The 23,372-nt window shown below is 44.3% G+C and overlaps 1 protein-coding gene across 1 annotated transcript in view; it reads right to left on the bottom strand.

The window, feature by feature from the left end:
• SERTAD2 (SERTA domain containing 2) overlaps nt 1-21,027 on the bottom strand; it is a 126,164-nt gene extending 105,137 nt beyond the window's left edge. Inside the window, exon 1 of the mRNA XM_081906509.1 lies at nt 20,574-21,027. The gene's annotated coding sequence lies outside the window, so the exon portion shown is untranslated. The remainder of the gene's footprint in view (nt 1-20,573) is intronic.
• Nucleotides 21,028-23,372: the final 2,345 nt, after the last annotated feature.

Here is a 23,372-nt window from a genome sequence, read left to right as displayed (position 1 = left end):
GGTTCATGTTGCGTCTTTTCAGCCTGCGAACGCGGCAAACCTGGAAGTGTATACTTCTGGGTTTCGCCACATCTGCGTGCACAGAAGCATTCTGCAGCGTTTGGTGCGCTTTGCACATGCGCAGAAGCGCTCTATCGCACTGCACACATGGGTAGAAGCAGCACTTTAGTTACAGAATTTTCGCGGTGCGAATGGCACCCTGGAACAGATCAAGTCTGTAACTAGAGGTACCACTATACTGGTCCACACCTCACCTGCTCCTGAACCCAAACTCCATTCTCTCTCTCTCTCTCTCTCTTTCTCTCTATCTCTTTTGCACAGAGCCTGTAGTTTTATTATAAATCTTTTACAACAGGATTGATTCCCTAGAATGCATTACAGGATCTACTGCCTGTCACTCCTAGCTTGGTGGTTTTCCAAATTTTTACCTTGAAGTGCACTTGATTTTTACACTGATTCAGATGCTGTAGAACCCACCCACCCATTACAAAAATGCTGCACACTGCAGGGAGGGGAACACAGGTGTGTGGGAACACAGGAGAACCACGACTAGTCAGCTGATTTAATGACCTGGCAGCACGATGGGAAGAAGAAAGATGACCTCAACAAGGGGTGTAGCTGGGACTGGGACAAGATGGGGATGGGGAAGGAGAGGTTGGTTTAGGAAGTATGGGATGACGGAGGATGGCAAGGGGATGGGGGTCAGTGCACAGGAACCAGAGCAGCAGGACCCATCACCAGAGTCAGATGGGCCTCTGTCTCCATGAACACAGTGGGCTCTGAGGAAGGGAGCAGTGGGAGGTACACTCCAGGAGACTGAGGTAGGCAAGGGCCAACAACCTAGCTCACTGGCTGGCCAGATGGGGCTTGCTAATTCTGGGAGGAGATATGTGATTCTTCAGCTGGAGTACCACCACAGGTGGTACTGAGGTGGCCCACAGGTTAGAGCAGCCTTTCTCAACCTGTGGGTCCCCAGATGTTGTTGAACTACAACTCCCATCAGCCCTAGCTAGCAAGGCCGGAGCTCAGGGATGATGGGAGTTGTAGTCCAACAACATCTGGGGACCCACAGGTTGAGAACCGGGTTAGAGGCTTGCAGTTCTAAAATAAGAGCTTCTCTCAAGGTTGCCTCCTTCGGAAGAAATCACAACTGGCAGAGGTCCTAGTGCAGACAGAAAGAATGGGAGAAGCGGTTTTCCACCCTTCAGAAGACAAAGCAGCAGATGGGTCCCTATCCCCAGGAGCAAGAAAGTACACAGGGGGCAAAATAGAGACCAGAGGGATAGGGAGGGTGAGGAAGAGGCTCAGACTCCTCACTCTGCAAGTAAACTGTGCCCAAACATGGGACCAATTCCACCAGCCAACAAAATCACGCAGGATTAACCCTCCTCACTCTAAGTGGACAAACACTGTGTTAATGGACAGAAAGCCAAATGCATTGGAATAAAACAAGCCCAGATTCAGTATTTCCCCCCTAGAAACCAGGGGCTGTATTATTTAATCTTGAGTGTAAAATTGCACTTGTATTTCACAGGCAAGATATTTGCTGGAGTAGAAGCATTCAGAAAGTGCAAAGAGAAGCCTCTCTCGATGGCCAGGATCCAGCTTGCTTGTTCAAAGCTCCAGCATATGATGGGAGGCCCAGAGGGGTCGAAATAGACAGCAGACACAGCGCAGCCAAGGATGTGAATATTCCGATATTACAAAAATAAGTCTTAACATTTTTTATTTGCTGGCAGCTTTATAATCCAGCCTTTTCTCTCTCAGACACTCAAAGCAGATAACAACACAGAAGGTGAAAATGCAAAGCGTGGGGAAGGGACAGTGTGTGAATATTGTGCAAAGCTCTTGATTTGCGTACACACACAAAAATTATAATAGGAAATAATTTTAAGTATTAATAGAAAAAATGTGGAAATAGCAAACATTACAGAACAATGTTTTTACAAAACATGAGCACTGACAGGGTCAAGCAGAGTTGTTGGCTCATTTGACAATGAGCAGACCTATAGGAGTAATTTAGATGTTAGTATTATTTGGTTTTGTACATTACCATTGCATTTCACATAACTTCAGAGGGGTACCCTGCGGTAGTTGTGTGGTGAAAAGTAACTTACTTAAATGTTATCCAGCAACAGCCATTCCATCGGGCTGGCGCAGAAGGCAAAAAGGGAAGCAGGTCCAGGAGCTGAGAGATCAGCAATGATCGGCTCCTCCTCTCCTTGAGCAGTTTCCATTCCAGCTGGTCGTTTCAAGAACCCTATTACAAAGCTCTAGTGCCCAAATTTGCTTTTCTCCTTCTCCCTGCCCCAATCCCTTTTTCCTGTTTTGTTGAGCAGCACCAAGAATATCTTTCTGTTTCTCCAGTCTTTACTAGCTCGTCTATTTACTCACTTATTTACCGTATTTTTCGCTCTATAAGACGCACCAGACCACAAGACGCACCTAGTTTTTAGAGGAGGAAAACAAGAAAAAAAATATTTTGAATCTCAGAAGCCAAAACAGCAAGAGGGATCGCTGCGCAGCGAAAGCAGCAATCCCTCTTGCTGTTCTGGCTTCTGGGATAGCTGCACAGCCTGCATTCGCTCCATAAGACGCACACACATTTCCCCTTACTTTTTAGGAGGGATAAAGTGAGTCTTATAGAGCAAAAAATACGATATATTTTTGTATACACATTTCTATGTCACCCTTCTAGTGCCTATGCAGTACACAGAGTGGCTTGCAACTATTTAAAATCACAATTGCATTAAAAAAATATGCAGTAATAAAATACCATGTTGAAGTATTGTATGTGTCACCCTCCAGCATGCTATGTCTTTGTTAATTTTGCTATGCATATCCTATTCAAATTCAGGCCTTGCACTTCTGCAATTAAGGATAGAATACATTTTCTGCATGTCTTCATTTACTGACTGGATTGCTTTAGTGTTCTGGGCTAGTAGACACAAGAGTGCATTTTAACCATTCCCTTGGTGTATGAGGGGACAGTACTGTAATCCCTTCCCAAAAAATGTTATTTGTTGTACTCATAAGCAGCAAGAGAAAAAGCTGTGGAAAGGACTGTTTCCCTTCCTAGCTTTCCAAGCTGGTTCTTCCCCGTTCACACTGCTAGAAGAAACACCCAGCACCAAGCATGTAGTTAGTCCCCACATGTCATTGTAGATTTGGCATATACTGTAGTCCGACCAGTAAAGAACAAAAACAATTACCGTATTTTTTGCTCCATAGGACGCACATTTTCCCCCTTAAAAACTAAGCAGATGTCATAAGGAAGAAGAAAAGTAGAAAAGTAGATCTAGCCATTTTTCTCATTAGATTCCACTATTGGAATTCATATGCAAATCATCATCATCTCCCTTCTCAACAGCTGTGTTAGCACATAATGCTAAGCTCGATCACAGCTTTGTGCACGCTACCAAGGAGGTGAAGGGGCTTTCTCCTTCTTACCCATGATCTGCAGTCAAGGATACAAATCATGGTTTAGTAGAAGAGACCATAACCACAATCCCTGGTTTGGATAACATGCCAAGCCAGACTTTGGTTCAACTACCATGCCACGCTGAGCTAAAAGGATCAGGGAGGAACAAAGTGGGTGTGAGCTGCTCTCCGGGAGCCAACACATTTCACGAACCTGTTAAGCCAGCGTTTCTCAAACTTGGGTCCCCAGCTGTTGTTGGACTACAACTTCCATCATCCCTGACCACTGGGATGTTTGAGAAACACTGGTTTAAGCCATAGTTTGGCTTATTGAGTCATGTCAGCCAGGCAACAATCATGAAAGACATATGAGTTGTCCCTTTGCAGACTTCATTTAACAGCTCTTCATTTTTCAAGAGGCAGCTGGTAGAATATAAAATCACTACAGAAACTACAAAGTTAGTGGGGGTGAGGGGAATCAAATATGTGTTTCTCTCACCTCTTTTCATACATAGTTTGTGTGCTATGGTGCTTCTAATTCACAAAAAGAGAAGGAGCGTGGAAGGGAAGTGTGCAGAAGGGGGGGGGGGCAGGAATGCCAAAAGATCCATTAAGCCACAATAAAAAGGTGTGATTGTGCATGCATGCCCCTAGACGAAGTACAGAGCTTCATATTCCCAAATAAAAGTCAGGATAATAAATATCCACCATCCCACAGAGTATGCACATGTGTGTAGTAACAGAAGCATTATGGATGAATTAGGCTTATGATTTTCAATTACGTATAGTAGCAACACCCAGACACCCTAGAGGACTGTGAAAACGTGAAATGAAGCAAATACTTGCCTCCAAGGACCACACCGTCCGCTTTTTGGAGACTGGAAATTCCTGAAACAGCTACTGTTTCATCTGGCATATACTAGTTACCAGCTAAAAAGGCCACTTTTTCAAATATAGCACATAAGCAAAATTCTGCTTCCAGACTCTGTGGGACGCAAAGGAGAGCATATCAGCAGCAGGGAAGTCTTGCTCATTCTTCTTTACTCCTTGCAAAAATTATTCAAAGCAGCAGAAACTTTTTATTAAGAAATGCCACAAAAGGATTGCTTAAAAGTAAGGAATAAGAACCTAGAGAAGAGCACATATGGCTTCTTTGCAATAGGGATCCCCTTCATAGAGATCCACTTATAAAGTCCTACCCTATTAAGCCACCAAGACATACACAAAATCAAAGGGGAGCTTTTGCAAAACACCTCAGGCGATGCTCAAGAATGCTAAAGAGAACACTTCCAAGTCTCCCCCACATGTACTCAAAACATCTGAGCCGCACTTGTGGCTTTCATCATCGCTTCAAGAAGCACTACGTGAAAAGCTCCAATCACAGCAGAGAAATTGTGTATTAGAAAATAGCCCTGTAATTCACAGGTCAGGTGAAGAACAATATAGCCAAGGATTGTACGATATATTCAACATTGCACTAAACTGTTTTAGTGTAGGCTACAATTTCCACATCAAGTTGTCTACCCCAACCCCAAGTATCAGCCACAAACCCTCTGTGAAGAGTATTAGGGGGCATGTTCTAGGATGTGCTTTTATGAAGGGAAGGCGTGACGGTGAGCAGAGCCATGCTGCACTGCCCCATATCATGCAGAACAGCCCTCCCCCCACGGCACCCACATTTACAGCACAAAAGTCTGTGTGGAAGTCTAAATGCTTCCACGGGAATTCCAGCAACTCCCTCTCACATTGGCCAGCACACTCCATGCTCCAATCTCCTTCTTCCTCCTGCACTAAGTAGCTTACAGCCAGCGAGTTTTCCTACACCGTAAGGTTTGAATCCTGGTTTGAATCCTGTTTCTACTTGCAGGATGGTTCGTGGGCTTAGGTTAGCATAGAGGAAGAGATAAGCCTTGACAGTTCCTTGCAGCTCCTTACAGGGAGCTTTGCCCCAGGGCTAACAGCAGGGCAGCAGGAGCAATTCTTGCCAGGACCATTGCAGAAGTGTAAAACCTCTTTCCCATTCTCACACCTATCATTAATCAAGGGGTGTGTGGAACTTAATATGGTTCCTAAATGTCGCCTTTAGCTTAATGTATAGTTTGGCTCGCAGTAGATTGTAAAGACTTACATATTTTGTTTTGCCTGAAAAGATTTACATGCAAAGTGCACATTGAATATGTTTATTTCCAATGAACTGAACACATGCATTTTAAATACTCACATTGAGCGCACATGCCAGTGTTGCTAGTGTGGAATGTCCTCAAACTCTGATTTTATGCAATGTCTCGATGGTTGTGTCTGCCAGCTTCCTTCAGTATGCTAGCAAATTGAGGTTGCTTTTAACAGCTCTAGCTCTTGTGTATAAGAACCAAAATGCACAATTGCAGCTCACCCCTTGGGTAATATAGTTTGGCCTCACTATATACTGGTCATCACCCTGAATGTTAAAATAAAGCCTTTAAAAAGTTGATTCTACGTGAAACCAGCAAGTCAATGTGTAACCCCCAAAATCAGCAAAGCAGTTCAGAAAACTTGTATGAATGAAGTCTGTGATTCAGACACAAGGTTGCTTAACCAAGTCGTTCTCAATCTGTGCATCTTTTAAACACAAAGTATTTATGCAATATTTCTATTGATAGGTGGCAGCCATTTTAAAAATGAACAAAAAACAAGAAGTGCTACTCCCTCAAAAGGAGGCTGAGAACTGCAACTTTACACGATTTATTGTTGAGGCCTTGACTCCTTCAACACAGCCGTTTTCAGTTTAGTAAAATCTGCTGCATCAGTACTTCAAGTACAATTGGATCATTATTTCTCAGAACGGCAGAACCATCTGCCCTCAAGAGCAGGTTGGCCTGTTGTGCCGCTTTGTGGACCAGTGTTGTGATCTTGTCTCCTTCCAGTGAAGAGGCAGGCCCAGCTCAGCCAACTGATGCAGAACTAAGGGTGGGGTAGACATGCTTTTCCAAGAGTGTGCCTCAGCTATCATAAGTTTTGAACTGCTGGCTCAACTGGGCAAAAAACACCACATACGCCAGCTTCCACATTTGTTAAACACAATGGTTTGTATTCAGCACAGTGCTAAGCCTCCCATCCGCACAAAGATTTATTGGGCGATATCCAACTCCCTCATCTTGCCAACACAAGATTTACACTCCTCCTTCTGCTCCTCTCCCCTTAAATTTGTTCTGGGGTTTTCCCCAAGACTCTGGATAATTTTGGGGGAGGGACTAGGGCATATCTGGTTGGGGAGAGGAGGAGCTATGTGTTAGACAAACCAGCCACGTTTGTTTGGTCACAATGCCTGCACCAGTCACATATTCTTCTACTTCTTTTTCTTCTTCTTCTTTGGCAATCACTCGTAGCCGAGTAAGATTGTCTTCCATAAACACGGTTTTAACAATGAGTCCATAAGTGACTGTGGAGGCCAATTCTGGACCCACACATCCTTCCACAGTGGGGACATTGGCTCCCAGGCGGGAGTTGATCACGGTGTGGATTTGCCTAGCGTGCCTTCCTCTTAGGACATTTCTCCCTTGCGTTCTGAGTTCAAGTGTCTTCAAAGTCCATGACACCTTTGGTAAAGGCTGTTCTCCAACTGGAGCGCTCGCAGGCCAGTGTATCCCAGTCGTCGGTGTTCATACTACATTTTTTAAAATTTGCCTTGAGACACTCTTTAAACCTTATTTGTTGACCACCAGCATTACGCTTTCCATTTTTAAGTTCAGAATAGGGTAGTTGCTTTGGAAGACAATCATTAGGCATCTGCACAACATTACCAGTCCAATGAAGTTGATGTTGAAGAATCACTGCTTCAACACTGGTGATCTTTGCTTCATCCAGCACACTGATATTAGTTCGTCTGTCTTCCCAAGTGATGTGTAAGATTTTTCAGAATCACATATAAAGCATGCAGGAAGAAGGGCGGTAATAATAAATTTAATTTATATCCCGCACTCCCCAGCTGAAGCCAGGTTCAGAGTGGATAACAACAGTAAAATGATAAAACTTTATAAAATCATTTCATTATAAAATTAATTTACATCTCAGTCAGCAGCCACTGACTAGCCAAAGGTCAGGTGAGCAGTGCAACTCCACCATGCCGTCTGCTTGTGCCCCCATCCAATACACAAGCCGAGGCAAGGCTGCTGGCTGGCAGAGGAGTTGAACCACCTCAACAAAACAACAGTTCAACATTTTGACAGCCCCATTGCCTAAAGTTAAGTTGCCTTCCTTGAAGAATGTGCCTATCCTGTAACTGGCTAGACCTGGTAGCCTGCTATCACTCAGAGCTACCTAGGCACAGAAGACCAAAAATAATGGTAGCCCTTTGTCCCTCAACCAACTCCAGAGGTGCCATTCAACTACGTTTTACACAGCTCATGCCCACTGAAAGTGATAATGACTAAACTAGGTCCATTAATTTCAACAGGTCTACTTTGAGTAAAAATACTCCTTTTAAATTAGCCTAGGCTGCAGTCATGAAATTAAAAGACGCCTGCTTCTTAGGAGAAAAGCAATGACAAACCTAGACAGCATCTTAAAAAGGAGACATCACCTTGCCAACAAAGGCCCGTATAGTTAATTCTATGGTTTTCCCAGTAGTCATGCATGAAAGTGAGAGCTGGACCATAAAGAAGGCTGATTGCCGAAGAATTGATGTTTTTGAATTCTGGTCTGGAGGAGACTCTTGAGAGTCCCATGGACTGCAAGAAGATCAAACCTATCCATTCTTAAGGAAATCAGCCCTGACCTGAGTGCTCACTGGAAGGACAGATCGTGAAGCTGAGGCTCCAATATTTTGGGCACCTCATGAGAAGAGAAGACTCCCTGGAAAAGACCCTGATGTTGGGAAAGATGGAGGGCACAAGGAGAAGGGGACGACAGAGGACGAGATGGCTGGACACTGTTCCCGAAGCTAACATGAGTTTGACCAAACTGTGGGAGGCAGTGGAAGACAGGAGTGCTGGCTTGCTCTGGTCCTTGAGGTCACAAAGAGTTGGACATGACTAAACGACTAAACAACAACAAAAGGCTGCATTGATTTCTGAAGACATGGGCCATTTGTTCTCCCCTCCCCAGTGTTGCTTAGACCATTTTGGCTATTGTTCTGTTTCGGAATGCCTGGGAGATTAGCAAGGGTGATGCCAAGCAACAGACTTTGAATCCAGCAGGTAGTCCCTCTACATTAAAGTAGACCACTGAAACCTTCTCATCTTGCTCTTTATGACAAACAAACTGGTGATGGCAAGAGGAATTGGATGGCAGTCTTACCTTACTGGGTTTACACTGCCCTTCATAGTCAGTGGATATAAAAAAAGAGTGGCCAGATACCTCAAAAACGTACTGATGGTGACCAAACAAGACCCCTCATTTTATCTACAGCATAAGAAACCAAATCAGACTTGCCTTCCTGCAGGCCATTAACCGAGTCTATAAAATAGCCCCCACTGCCCCTGCTTCATTATCATTATTCTAATCATGCTTGTGGTGTGGCACAAATCCAGCAAAACCATTAGAAAAGCCAACCAGACAAGCACCAGGGAGTGTGGATACATGCGTGTGTGCGTACAGGCACACATATACCACATCACACAAGGAGCTAGCTTTCTTCTAAGAAAATGTCTTCCAAAATAATAATAATAATAATAATAATAATAATAATAATAATAATAATACACTTCTTATAATTCTCCAGTGCAGTACAGTAGTCTTATTAGTTTTCAGGGCACGTTATGAAAGGACAAATGCAGCAACATTATCAAAGCACAGTGATTTTCCTAGACCAGCTACTACCAAATCCATTGCAAAGGCAGGGAACATCATCCAGATCTCCAGAGTCATAGAAAACCGATTCCCACAAACATTTTTAGTACAGTAGTACCTCAGGTTAAGAACTTAATTCGTTCTGGAGGTCCGTTCTTAACCTGAAACTGTTTTTAACTTGAGGTACCACTTTCGCTAATGGGGCTTCCCACTGCAGCCGCCACACGATTTCTGTTCTCATCCTGAAGCAAAGTTCTTAACCCGAGGTACTATTTCTGGGTTAGCAGAGTCTGTAACCTGAAGTGTCTGTAACCTGAAGCATGTGTAACCCAAGGTACCTCTGTACTGGTATCAGAGCAAGTAGACTCTTTGGAGAGCCATTTTATTGTGAACACCAACAGATCGGTCTTGTTTTCAGAGAGGTCTCCACAGCCCCCTAACCTCCTCATCTTTGCAGACTTCACATGGCATCAAACACACTCAGAGTCTGATTGGAATAGGAAATAGGAAAAAGGAAATAACTCTAGCCTAAGGCAATTAAAGAAGGTCCCATTGAAAGGAGAATGTCATGCTATTTAATAAATTATGCTCACTCTTGTCAACACACACACACAAGCTTTCCTCATCACAACCTGAACAGCAGCATGCACACCTTGTCCACAGCAGGTACTAGTCAGTAATCAGTTTGGCATCCAAAGATAAACCCTTAAAGGAAGCAACAACAGAGACCAACAGAAGCAAACAAACAATCCATGAGGAATGACTGGCTAAACCAGAAATGTGAGGATTCCAGCACACATGTGCAAGTGATTCATCATTTGAGATGGGAGTAAGTACAACTTTGGTGCCTGTATAAAATTTACAATATGTAATTCTAACTAGCAGGTATAACCCACCACACGCAACACAATTACTATGGCAACCAGAACTTTTTGTGCTCCTGTGCCACGACCACAATGCATTGCCTGAAGTCCTTACAGCAACCTAATTCTGAATTGCAGTTAGTCATATTTTGACAGCGCTGCTCTTCCTGCAAATACGATTCCTTGCCTATTGTCAGCACATATTTTTGCAGATGTTCAGGGAATAGAAAAAAGGCAAGAACCTCTGAAGAGGAGCTTAGCTTCCCAACCCCAACGGCTTCCAAAAGCAAAAGTTTGGGATTTCCTTGATTACAAAGAGAAGCCACGGCAATCTGGCTTTTACTTCTTAAGAGTTATGTGCTGCTGGAGATATATAGAGGGATTTGGGCAGTGCTGGGGAGAAGTGCCAGGCAATATTGTGGATAATGTGGAATTTATTTGTTTACCTCTAAAAACCCTATCTGCCTTTCAGGGATTGTTTCTAAAGAGCACTCAAGCCTTTCTTAGCTTTATACTGGAGCCGCAAACATGATAGCAAACGTTTGCTCTAATTCAAATCAGTCTCACTTAATAAGTAGGAAAACCACAACATTCTGATTTTTTAAAAAATCCTTTTCTTACAAGAATGGTTAAGTTGGGGAGGAGAAACTGGCAACTCTTCCTCCTCCTGAACTGAAAGCACGAAATAAAAGAGTACACATCCACTACAAAACGTACACACTGGACTGGGCCACACCCCACCCAGCGCTCCCTCTGAAATGTCAGCAGGGACGATACTATTAATTTTCCAACTTTATGACCTTTACTTTTGCATGCCTCACCAATCCAGTAATAGGAAGAGTTTCTCTTTTCTGCAAGTTTTCTAGGCCCCGTCCCGAGTCAGAGCTCACTTTAAACAAGCACCATGAGCCTCCACAGCAAACCTCTTTGTGAACCCGGCCTGATCCGGACCACAAACCCCAGCCCATCTCCTCCCTTCCCCTCTGCACCCACCTTTGTAGCACTGCCCGCCCCCCGCCAAGTCCTCTTCACCAGCACTGACCACCAACGAGGTGGATTGGATTTAAATCAAATCGATTTAAATCACTAGTCAGTAAGGCTTGATTTAAATCTTTCTTTCTTTCTTTTTTACAGAAAGGCATTCCTGCTGGTAAAATCTTAATATTTACAACCAGATGAAGGTTTCGTTTTTTGAATAATAAGTTTTCAGAGCAGTTTTTACAGTTATAACAAAAATTGCTGATTTGGTTATACTATTAGAAACACATAGGCAGATTATTATGAAATTATTGTGAGGTTTAGTAAGTTAACTGTTTACATTTGGACAATTTTTCTGCTGCACTTTATTGGAAGGAGAAAAATAATCATTTCCTTAATAACAATTTAAGCAATTTATTTAACTAAAACAATGCTTTTAAAGGCTGCATTTTGCTAAAGCTTGAATTCTACACTGGCCACCTCACCTGTGCCGAAACTAGTTTCTCACTAACCAAGTCAAGCTTCCCTAGAATCCTAAAAGATAAGATTTTTGTTTACTGCATAAACTATTTGGCAGTATCATGAGCCAGAGAGCCCCTAAAGGCAACTAAGTCTGTTTAATTAATGTTAATTACTAAAACATCCCCATCAGTGACACAAAGCATAGCTATGAACACTCAGTCACACAAGCCAGCGGAAACATGATGAAACAAACAGAACAATCTCTCCTCATTCCAAAAGCTTCAGATATGAGTTTCAGGAGATTTCATTTAAAAGATGCAAATACACGGTAGTAGAGCTCAAAACCACTTAGCAAGACAGGTTGCCTTCTTGATAATCTGTTAGAGGGACAGCTTTCTGCCAAGACAAGAAGCAGCTCAGTAGTGTGAACATTTTGGATAATACTATCTTCTAACAACATCAGACCAAAGTTTGATCTATCACCCTTGCTTAGATGTTTGATTCAATTCACACAAAAATCAGCGATAAAAATCTGTGCTTTAAATAACAGGCTTACAGGAATATAATTAATCAAATTTCCTTCAAGCTAATTTCAATGTGATATATATATATATATATATATATATTTGCTTTCGTAGATTTTCACGGGTACAGGAATGCAGGTTTTGGTGTCCTCGGGTGTCTTCCCGTGTAAAAGTTGGGGTGTCTAGGCGACGTTTCGACGAGGTCTCACTCGTCATCTTCAGGCTGGTGCTTTCGGCTTCTTGTTACTGGAACAGAGCAGGATCTCAGTGTTTGAGTTCCTATAAATACTGTTGAGGGGGTGTGGTGTATAGCCTCCAATGTTCTGGGCAGAGAGGAAGTTCCCAGGCTAGTGTGCCTTTTCTTCTTTTGTTCCTTAATTACTTGAGGGATATCTTGAGTGATTTCTTGAGTGATATCCTGAGTACCACTTAGGTGGGTCATTAGGTGTGGATTAGTTGCTAAAGTCTTTGTGTCTTGACCTCTTGAACTTTGTGAAGAGTTTTTCTGAGAAGATGGCTGTACTGCACTTAGTTGTGCTCTGGCTTGGCTTCGTGTATAGGGGCGAGCTGTGGTTTTGTGGCCTGTGTCAGCCAGATCTGTGTAGGGATTGCAGGGGGGTGCAGCATCCGGAGGTGCCACCATGGTTTGGCTACTGGATGGTGTCTGTAATTTATCTGACCCAAACCCAGACCCTCTCCACAGATAAATTACAGACACCATCCAGTTGGCAACACCCCTCCCACTTGCACAAGGGGGGGGGGCGTATTGTGCAAGGGGCTTCAAGACTAGAGCCATTGATTCTTATCTGATCCATCACTCAAAAAATAAAAGGATCTAGTCACAACTCTGGTGAGCAAGATGGAGATTGGGCAAGTGGGGGGGGGCAGCCTAGGCTGCTGAGCTTTTTTTAGGGGATCTTCCCAAAGTTTTTAAGCTTTCTTAAGGGGCATTACAGACATTACTGGACTTCTGCTTTTCAAGAATTTTTCTGGATCCCTTAGCTATGCCCATGCTTTACACTTACCTACATTGCATCACAATTCCCATTTTGTTAACCATTTGAAAAGATCCTTTTGGAATAACTTGTAGTTATTTATTATTTCAATTTATATCCCCAACATGCTTCAAAAGTGTGAAATCCAAACCATGCTATTAAGTTATTTAAAACTTGGTTTTTCAAACCACCAATTCAGTTCTTTAAAAAAGTGCAAAATCACAACAACAGCAACAGACTCCAACAAAACATTGTGTTGAGTCCAGAGGGGGCGGGAATCGTATTTCCTTCAAATGTGGTTTTAATGGACATTCTCAGTCTAAACCGAGGAGGCCTGATGAACTTCCCAAGGAAATAATTCTATCACTTCTGTACCACCAAGAGTATATTCCAAGCTTCCTCAACCTCGGCCCTCCAGATGTTTTGAGACTACAATTCCCATCATCCCTGACCACTGGTCCTGCTAGCTAGAGATCATGGGAGTGTAGGCCAAAAACATCTGGTGGGCCGAGGTTGAGGAATCCTGGTATATTCTGTCTGTGCTGGTCACCCTAAGCCAGGGGTTGTCAACCTGGTCCCTACCACCCAATAGGGGGCACTTCAGGATTCTAGGTGGGTGGTAGGGGGTTCTACAGCACAAGCTGAATCCTCCTTCCATCAGTACTGGGGGGGGGCAGTAAGGAAATTTTACCATCCAGAAAGATGCATTAGTGGGCAGTAGGTATAAAAAGGTTGACTACCCCTGCTCTAAGCTAACGAACTCAGAGCAGGATGTCATGCATTGCTCTTCAAACGTTCATGTGGAAGAAGATGCCACAATTCTTTAAAAGTCAAAAACAGCTATTCAACCTGTGCCTAGAAATTAATCAGCCAGTGTATATATAATTTAAACACAAATGTTACATGCTTTTATGCCCTATCCTGCACTATGAAGTGATTTGATGAAGTTTCTGGATAGCCTTAGGTGACATCACCCCAAAGAAGAAGAAGAAGAGGAGGAGGAGGAGGAGGAAGAAGAAGAAGAAGAGGAGGAGGAGGAGTAGTAGTAGTTTGGATTTGATATCCCGCTTTATCACTACCCTAGGGAGTCTCAAAGCGGCTAACAATCTCCTTTCCCTTCCTCCCCCACAACAAACACGCTGTGAGGTGAGTGAGGCTGAGAGACTTCAGAGAAGTATGACTAGCCCAAGGTCACCCAGCAGCTGCGAGTGGAGGAGCAGGGAAGCGAACCCGGTTCACCAGATTACGAGTCCACTTCTCTTAACCACTACACCACACTGGCCATGTGGTATAATACCCATGCCATTTAAAATAGGTTGCCAAGGTATTTATGACAGCAGCTACACCCCCTTTCTCCAGGAATGTCCACAGCTTGATATATCATCTGAACCTGACAAAAAGTGATCTTGGCCACAGACACCATGCAGGAATTCAAGAGATTTCCAGATCCTGCAGAAGAGGCAACACTGTGCAGGTACACTTTAAGGGGTAATTGCAACCCCATCCAGAATGCAATACACCAACAACTAACTCAGTCAAACCGTCCACTGTTAAAATGTACATCATGCCTGAACAGAGTTTCTGTTGCTGACTCCAGATAGCCATGCAAGGCTTTCAGTGCTTCATCCAGTTCAGATAAATGGAGAAAATAGTGCTGAATGTCAAAGGAATATTGACATTGCCACAGTCCAAACCTCTAGGAAACCTTCCCCAAGCAATTTCACCTGAACGTTGGTGAACATGGGAGACAAGCAAAATCTAGTGGCACAAACAGGACATATTTAATGGGATGCATCAGCAGCCATCTTCAAGGAACACTGATCTAAACCAAGGTAATTTACATCGTTCTTTTAAATGACAAAGAAAAAGGGATTGTTTTAGAATAACTGTATCAAAATCGAATTTCCATCTTTCATATATGCCCAGAAAAGCATGCATACTAATTGGTTGCTCATAAAACATATCTGTTTGCAACTAAACAGAGCCTTCATACTATCCAGAAAAAGAATATTCCAGTCATGTAGCTCACATGACATTTTACTAAGAATTTTATGTATGCCCTAGTGAGCAATTGTGAAATTAAGGAATGCTGTCTGGCTCACCTTCCAGGATCTGTCCAAAGGGAGCACAATTCCCTTCAAAGAGCCTAGAAAAGAATCAGCGAGGGTGGTATATATTATTGAACACGTGTGTTTGGATGATGGTATGGAGGGAAAGAGTACCTACCGGTATGTGACTGCATGAACCTGGGTGACAGATAGAGAAGGGGAAGGGAATTGATTGAGAACTAATTTAACAATAAGTTATTTGGGTATAATTTGGGGGGGGGGACTGATTTGGGGGGGGGGAATGTTTCTATTATATAATAATAGATCTGCTATTACATTATATATTTTCTTGAGTGTGAGCAGGTATGTTATAGCATCATGTAATATGCACAACTCACTGGATATGAGTGCTCACTGGAAGGACAGATCCTGAAGCTGAGGCTCCAACACTTTGGCCACCTCATGAGAAGAGAAGACTCTCTGGAAAAAACCTCAGTTGTTGGGAAAGATGAAGGGCACAAGGAGAAGGGGATGACAGAGGATGAGATGGTTGAATAGCGTTATAGAAGCGACCAACATGAATTTGATGACATTCCAGGAGGCAGTAGAAGACAGGAGTGCCTGGCATGCTCTGGTCCATGGGGTCACGAAGAGTCGGACATGACTAATCGACTAAACAACAACAATATGCACAAACAAAATTCTACACACACAATTATTTCAGGGGCCCCAATAGTACAAAATTCCTGGATACAGCCCTGCCTCTGGTGCAATCACAGCAAGCCGGAAAAGGTTCCCCAGCCACATTCCTTCATGGACAACATGCTTCATTGACAGGAATTCCCTGAAAAACTGCATGTGAGAGAAAGTGCAGAGGGAGGTAGCATCTACAACTTGCCAATTCCCTGTTTCAATGATCAACAGGGTAGTTAGTTGTGTTAGCCAAACATTCTCTGACGGTCATCTGGGAATGATCTATAACAGTGGTTCCCAACTAGCTAATTACTGAGGACCCCCTATTTTTCAAAAGCTAAGCCACTGATCCCCTACTTTTGAAAAGTTTGACAACTCTATGGCAGTTACCTCTGCAAAGCAATTTTTTGAACAAAATATGGGGTAGCCCCTAATAAGTGAAGGATTTTAGGTATAATAAAAAAAACAGACCAGGGCTGAGAGATACAGTGGTACCTTGGGTTACATACGCTTCAGGTTACAGACTCCGCTTACCCAGAAATAGTACCTCGGGTTAAGAACTTTGCTTCAGGATGAGAACAGAAATCGTGCTCTGGCGGTGCGGCAGCAGCCGGAGGCCCCATTAGCTAAAGTGGTGCTTCAGGTTAAGAACAGTTTCCGGTTAAGAACGGACCTCCAGAATGAATTGAGTACTTAATCCAAGGTACCACTGTATCTGGTTTTCAATATTGTGATATATCAGCAGCAAAGCATCGCAATATTCCAATATATCACGATGGCTGAAATTGGAGATCCGGCGTGGGGATGAGGGAAGGAGAGGGAAGGGGGGAGAGAAGAGGAAGTAGAGTCTCCTCCACTGCGTGATTTGAGTGGGAGGTAATGGGGCTGGGGGTGCATTAGGCTGCCATCAGTGGGGCTGCCAGCAAAGATGCACATTAGGGGCGCCAACCTGTCCCCCACATTGGGATGGGGGATCCCCTGGGTGCATTCCGTGGGTCCTGGGGTCCCCTGACCCCCTAATTGGGAACCACTGATCCATATCCATCAGTGAGTGGAGAAAGGTAATTCTAAGAGGTTCACCAACATGGAAGGTCAGCAACAACCCACCTTCCCTGGACTGTTTCTGTGATTTACTTGTAGGCGAGCTGACAACACCCACCCAACCAAAGCAAGTCTTTTTTTATATAAAGAAAACATTTTAGAGGATTTGCTTAAAAGCCCGGGCAGACCTACATATTTAGTTTCATGACCGAAGAGCCAAAATCATCCATTTCAAAATAGAACAAGTGGAGTTTGCAACAAAAGTGTAGAATGCTCCTCCTCAGGGTACGGTACTTCATTTCCCATTTCTCCTGGTTTTTCCATTTCACTCTTGACCTCTTTCAATCAACCACCATTTTTAGTTCACTGAGCATGCTCAGTTCTCAATGGGCTGTTCTCTCCCCCGCCCCTGCTTTTAGGGTCTTTTAAAATGTATTTCTGCTGGACTATATGGAATTGGCGGAAATGACTGGCAGAATCCGAGACCTGGGAGAAGAGTTGGTGGAAGAAGATTGGAAGAAATTTAAAGACTATCTGCAAATACACTGTAAAATTAATGAATGTTAAAATGATGTTGGATTGAAAATAAGTGGTATTAGCAACAAAGTTAATAAGAATATGCAATAATGAATTGATAATGGATGAAAATATACAGTTATAATATGTTAAGATAAAGAGTTAAGATAAATGAAAGAGGGTAAGGATTTGCTGAATGGATTATATAAACTGGGAATACAAAAAGGGGAGGTGTGAGGAGGTCAAGGAAACAAGCTAATGAGTGTAAAGTTATAAAAAATGGATTTGTTTCTAACTTCTTTTTTCTATTTTTTCATTTTCTGTATTTTGTATTTTTCTTTTTTTATGCATTTTTGTATTTATGACTTTGTAAAATCTTAATAAATATTCTTAAAAAAATAAAAATAAAATGTATTTCTGCAAGCTGTGAAGTTCCCCCCAGGCCAGATGATACCTGCTTCTTATGCATGGATGGTGTTGTTTTGGCTACATAATCAATGACACTTGCTTCTGAAGATCACAATAGGAGGAATATTTAAATGTGCACTTCCAAATGCTGTGAAAATTGACAGCACTGAATATTAGGGTTGCCACCTGTGCTCTGGCAAAATACAGGACAGGACAGGGGCCGTTGGTGGACGATTTCTTTTTTTCATCTGGTGCTGAAGTGACTTCAAAGCAACCCACCACAATCTATTGCTGCCTAACAGGGTGGCCCCTCTGGAATTTGTGACACATGCACGTCCGCGCGCAGACACAAATTTGTAAACATCTCTGTGCTTGGGTACCCAGAGCTTAAATACAAGAGTTTTCATACACCCTTTTCAAGCACATGTACTTGGCAGAGAGAGAGAAGACCTGAAATACAGGACAAAACAGCATCAATACAGGAGAGGTTGCTTTTTACACTGGAATACGGAACAATCCCGTATAATACAGGACAGGTGGCACCTCTACGTGAACATAAAGGAAATCATACATTATGTGGGGATGGGGGAAGCATAGCAAAATTGTGACTGGTTAAAACAGGGGCAAAGCATTTTCACTCTTACTAAACTCCTGAGAGACATCTGATCACACAATACTTGCAATTAAGGCTAAATTCACAGGAACATTAGGTACTTTCTGCAAGGGCTATGCAGGAAGGAGAAGCATATATCTGTGATGTGCACACAGTTGATAAATACAACTGCATAGCTTTCCTCCTCACTCAGAATGATCACAGTGAGTGAACTCATGATGTAGAGATACCCCAGTTCTTCTTGGCTTTGACTCCTGCTGAGCAAACAGCCAACGCATTGCTTCCTCTGGCAACATGTCCATAACATCCACATTAACTCTTTTATAAGGAGGACTACAGACTCCTGTTCCTTCTCTACTATGCTCTCAGGATCATTAATGAAATAGTTTTCAACGTTCTCAGATCTGGGACACACTTTTAGCCTAAACATGCATTTGGAGATCCATTTCTTTCTCTTTTTTTAACCATATATTTGCAGGGTGGACCAACGAGCTAAAACATATTAAGGATCAAAGGTGCATTCCCTAAACAGAAGTCACTGCTTACCTGTAACTGGTTTAAATCAAAAGACTGATAACATTGGGTGGGTAAGTAAAACTGAAGGTTCATGGCATAATGACAGAGGCATTGTGAAAGTAATACAGTGACCCGAAAAAGGCAAGGGATGCTCAACAGCTTTTATATAATGACTGAATAATAATACTAAAATAATATTTAAAACTGGTGATGCAGAGGCACAGACACACATTTGGAGAATGTCTCCAAAAATGAGCTAAGTTAGCAAAGCATCACTGAAGTTACTAAATAGTATACCACTAAGCCCGACCTTACACAAACTATTTATGCACACACCACACAGGTCACCACAGTGCAAACCCAGCTTCACACCACAACTTGCTCAACGGAAAATGACCATAGTGTCATTGTTAACAGCACTGCTTCTGGCATGCCAGAATAACAGCCATGTATGTTGCTCTAGCCAACATCCTTAGCTTTAGGGCATTAGTGAAACATTCTGAATCTTCTAAATGTAAAGAATAAAGGAGTTGAGGGTTGTAGTTTAGTAAATGCAGCACAAAGGAGACGCTTGCAGCATCAGACCAAAGGGCCCATGGAGTCCAACATCCTGCTTCCTCCAGCAGCCAGCCAGATGTCTCTTGGAAGGCTGCAAGAAGGCAATAGCCTCCCCCAACCCAGTGCTCCTTAGCAACTGGTGTTCACGAGCATAACTGCTTCTGAAACTGGAGTTTCCATATACCTATCATGGCAAATATCCACCCAAGAAAATGCACAATAAAACAGCTCTAAGGATGCATTCACCTAGGGAAGAAATTTAGTGCACAACCTCTTCGCCACCAACTGAAAGCTATCCGTTTTCATTCTGGAGTGATCAGAAGCATTTTACACAGTCAAAAGAATACACTATTATTGTAAAAACTTTGCTCAAGCATCTGAACGCAAGAACAATCCCAGCACATCTACATTTTGAATCTGAATGGAACACAAAAAAGTACATTAAAACCAAAGAGGGTTGAAAAGGGCCTAGCAAACAAAACAAAGTATATGTGATATAGCATGTGTTTTTTTTATTTAAATCAGGACCTGTGAGCCTCAGAAATAAAGGGGACAGGCAATGAGGAATGTCTGTATTTAATAAAACAATTACATGGTGCTCTCAGTCCATGCTGCTTTGTTGCTAAACATTGTATACAGGTGCAAAGTTTCACTTTTTAAACAATTATTTTCTACAATGTCAAAATAATAATACTAACACCCCTCTTTCCCTACCCACCGAATGATGGTGATTGATGCTTACTAAATGGTGATTACGTATTGCTGTTTATTGACTTTATTTCATATACATTCCTAAGAATTTGGGTTGGGGGTCAATGACACCCCAAGCTCAGAAGTCTGAGAAGGAGCCCTGATTTAGGTGTATATCTACCATTTCACGCCACCAGACACTTATCAATTCCTAGTATTATATAATGTATAATAGAAGGTAGAGGGATAGGAGAAGTCTTGTTAGTCAGAAGAAAGAAGAACAGGTTTAACTTTTACAGCAGTTGGCACAAACCTAGAATAAAGTTAGCCATTAAAATGCACAAAAACTGCTTAATTCCTGCCATCCAGCCTGTCATTTCCCTCCCCTTTCCATTTTACACAGTGCAACGAACAAATCGAGAACATTGTGCTCTTCAGCAAACGTGTTTAAAAAAAAAAACCACAAAACATTTCGTACTCACCCTTTCCAGAAGAATTCAGCAATCCAGGCTCATAAGGGAGGGAGAAAAAGAGGGGGGTCAACTAAAAAAGGGGGGACTGGGGGGGACAAACACGAAGAAAGACACAGGGAAGACAAGCTAGAGTCTCTCCAAGGAAGGGGCAGGAAAGGGGGGTAAGATCCGAAGAGTGGGAAGGGGCGACCCAGGCTGGCCAGGAGCGAGAGGCATGCGCCCCCTCCCCCCCCCCAAAGGTGCTGAAGGGGCCTTTTTATCTTTATTTTCTTGGTCTATCCCATCCCTTTGCAGCGCAGCCTCCGCCAAGGACCTCCGAGCCAGGGAGGGAAGTTGGCACTGCAGCGGCAGAGGAGGATGTGACACTGTAGCGAGTGCAACCAGCTAGCCATGTATCAGCAGCGAGGGAGAGAGGGAGGAGGAGGGAGGAGGAAGAGGAAAGAGGAGGAGACGCCGGCGAGAACGGGAGGAGGGCTGGCGGGACCCGGAGCAGGAGGAGCCCCGGCCCGCCGCCGCCGCCGCCTCAGAGCCCCCGCGCGCGAGGCATGTCTGGGGACGCGGGGAGGAGGCTCCTGGCGCAGCCCCGGGGGCGAAGAGAGACCTCTGAGGCCAGGCACCCAGGCGGCCTGGGGGGAGCCTATGCCCGAGCCAGCGGGCACGGAGAGGCAGCCCTGCCCAGCGCCAGGGCCGGGCAAGCGAGCGAGCGAGCCTCGGGTGCCTGGCTCCTCAGCGGAGTCTCCTGGGCGCTGAGGAAAGAGAAGGGGCGTGAGAGAGACTGTGAGGGAGAGCAGGGAGCCTTGCCCCCCCCCCCGCTCTGCTTTTCCCCCAGTCTGGGCAAAGTGGGCCAATGCCGTGTGGGGAATTGCATGATAGGCAAGGAGAGACCGGCCAATCAAGGGGTGAGGAGGGGAGGCCGAGGAGGGAGGCTGGTCAGGCTTTGCCCCGCCCTCTAAGAGAGGCGTCGTAGAAGCATGGAGTTGGGGGGTACCCGGGGGTCATCTAGTCCACCCCTGGGGGAGTCGAAGCTAGATCGTGGAATTGTAGGGCTGGAGGGCACCCAGAGGCTCCTCTAATTCAGCCCCCCTGCAATGCAGGAGTCTCAACGAACGTCTCCACTGGCAAATGGTCCCCCAACTTTGGTTTCAAAGCCTTGCGGGGAAGGAGAGTCCAGCGCTTCTCACGGGAGTCCGTTCCACTGCCGAGCAGCTCTGACTGCCAGACGGTTGCATTGGAGCTACTGGGTGAAGCAGAAGGGAGATGCACTGTGTTGAAATGGTCCTCCCCCTCCTGAGGGGGTGGGTACAGGAAAAGAGGGGCAAGGGGCACCTGAGGGCTGAGCCAGCCCCATGCATGCCCACTTTTGTTTGTATGTTTAGTCGTTTAGTCATGTCCGACTCTTCGTGACCCCCTGGACCAGAGCATGCCAGGCACTCCTGTCCTCCACTGCCTCCCACAGTTTGGTCAAACTCATGTTCATAGCTTGAGAACACTGTCCCACCATCTCATCCTCTGTCGTTCCCTTCTCCTTGTGCTCTCCATCTTTCCCAGCATCAGGGGTCTTTTCCAGGGAGTCTTCTCTTCTCATGAGGTGGCCAAAGTCTTGGAGCCTCAGCTTCAGGATCTGTCCTTCCAGTGAGCACTCAGGGCTGATTTCCTTCAGAATGGAGAGGTTTGATCTCCTTGCAGTCCATGGGACTCTCAAGAGTCTCCTCCAGCACCATAATTCAAAAGCATCAATTCTTCGGCGATCAGCCTTTTTTATGGTCCAGCTCTCACTTCCATACATCACTACTGGGAAAACCATAGCTTTAACTATACTTACCTGTAAGTCCACCATGAGGCCAGGTGATGTGACTGCCTCAGACGGCAGGGTCCACAAGGACAGCACATCCTGGTGTAGAGCTTTATTCAGAGCCGGCTCACCCATGAAGTCAGGTGAGGTGACCATCTCAGGTGGCAGCATCTGCCGGGGCAACCCACCCCAATGTCAGTTTCCCCGCTACATCCCCTTGTTCCTGACGGAGATCTTCTTTCATTCCTTTCCTCCCTGGTTGGCATTTGGGAGCAGAGGGGCTCCATCTTGGGGTCCTGCTAGCTAGGGGACGATGGGAGTTGTAGTCCAACAACATCTGGGGACCCAAAGTCTAAGAAAGGTTAGAGTGTTGGACTAGAACCTGTGCGCCAAGGGTTCAAATCCCCACTCAGCCATGAAGCTTGCTCTGCCAGTCTTGGACCAGTCACCATCTTCCAGACTAACCTAGAGGAACGGGGTGGGGGCCATACATATGCCACCTTGAGCTCCGTGGCGGAAACAAAAGGTGGGCTACGAAAGCAAGAAATAAATAAATTTTATTGGATTTGTTTCCAGTTTTGAAGGTACCATAGAATGGCTACCTGAGGTGTTGGATCACACCCCTAGTACTACAGTGGTACCTCGTGTTGAATGAATGAAATTTATTACGGTCACAGACCAGGATAAATTACGCTTCAGGTTACAGACTCTGCTAACCCAGAAATATTACCTCAGGTTAAGAACTTTGCTTCAGGATAAGAACAGAAATCGGGCTCCAGGGGCAGCAGGAGGCCCCATTAGCTAAAGTGGTGCTTCAGGTTAAGAACAGCTTCAAATTAAGAACAGACCTCCAGAACGAATTAAGTTCTTAACCCGAGGTACTGTTCCAGAGCCCCGTTCGCATCTAGAAGCAAATGTAACCAGTGATGGCACGTCTGTGCGCGCGTCGCTTTTCGCCGCTTCTGCGTATGTGCGTGACGTCATTTTGAGCGTCTGCGCAAGCAGCGAAACCCAGA

This window comes from Podarcis melisellensis (genome assembly GCF_964234715.1).
Source record: "Podarcis melisellensis genome assembly, chromosome: 3".
Classification (NCBI taxonomy): Eukaryota; Metazoa; Chordata; class Lepidosauria; order Squamata; family Lacertidae; genus Podarcis; species Podarcis melisellensis.
This window is presented reverse-complemented; position numbering and strand designations above follow the sequence as displayed.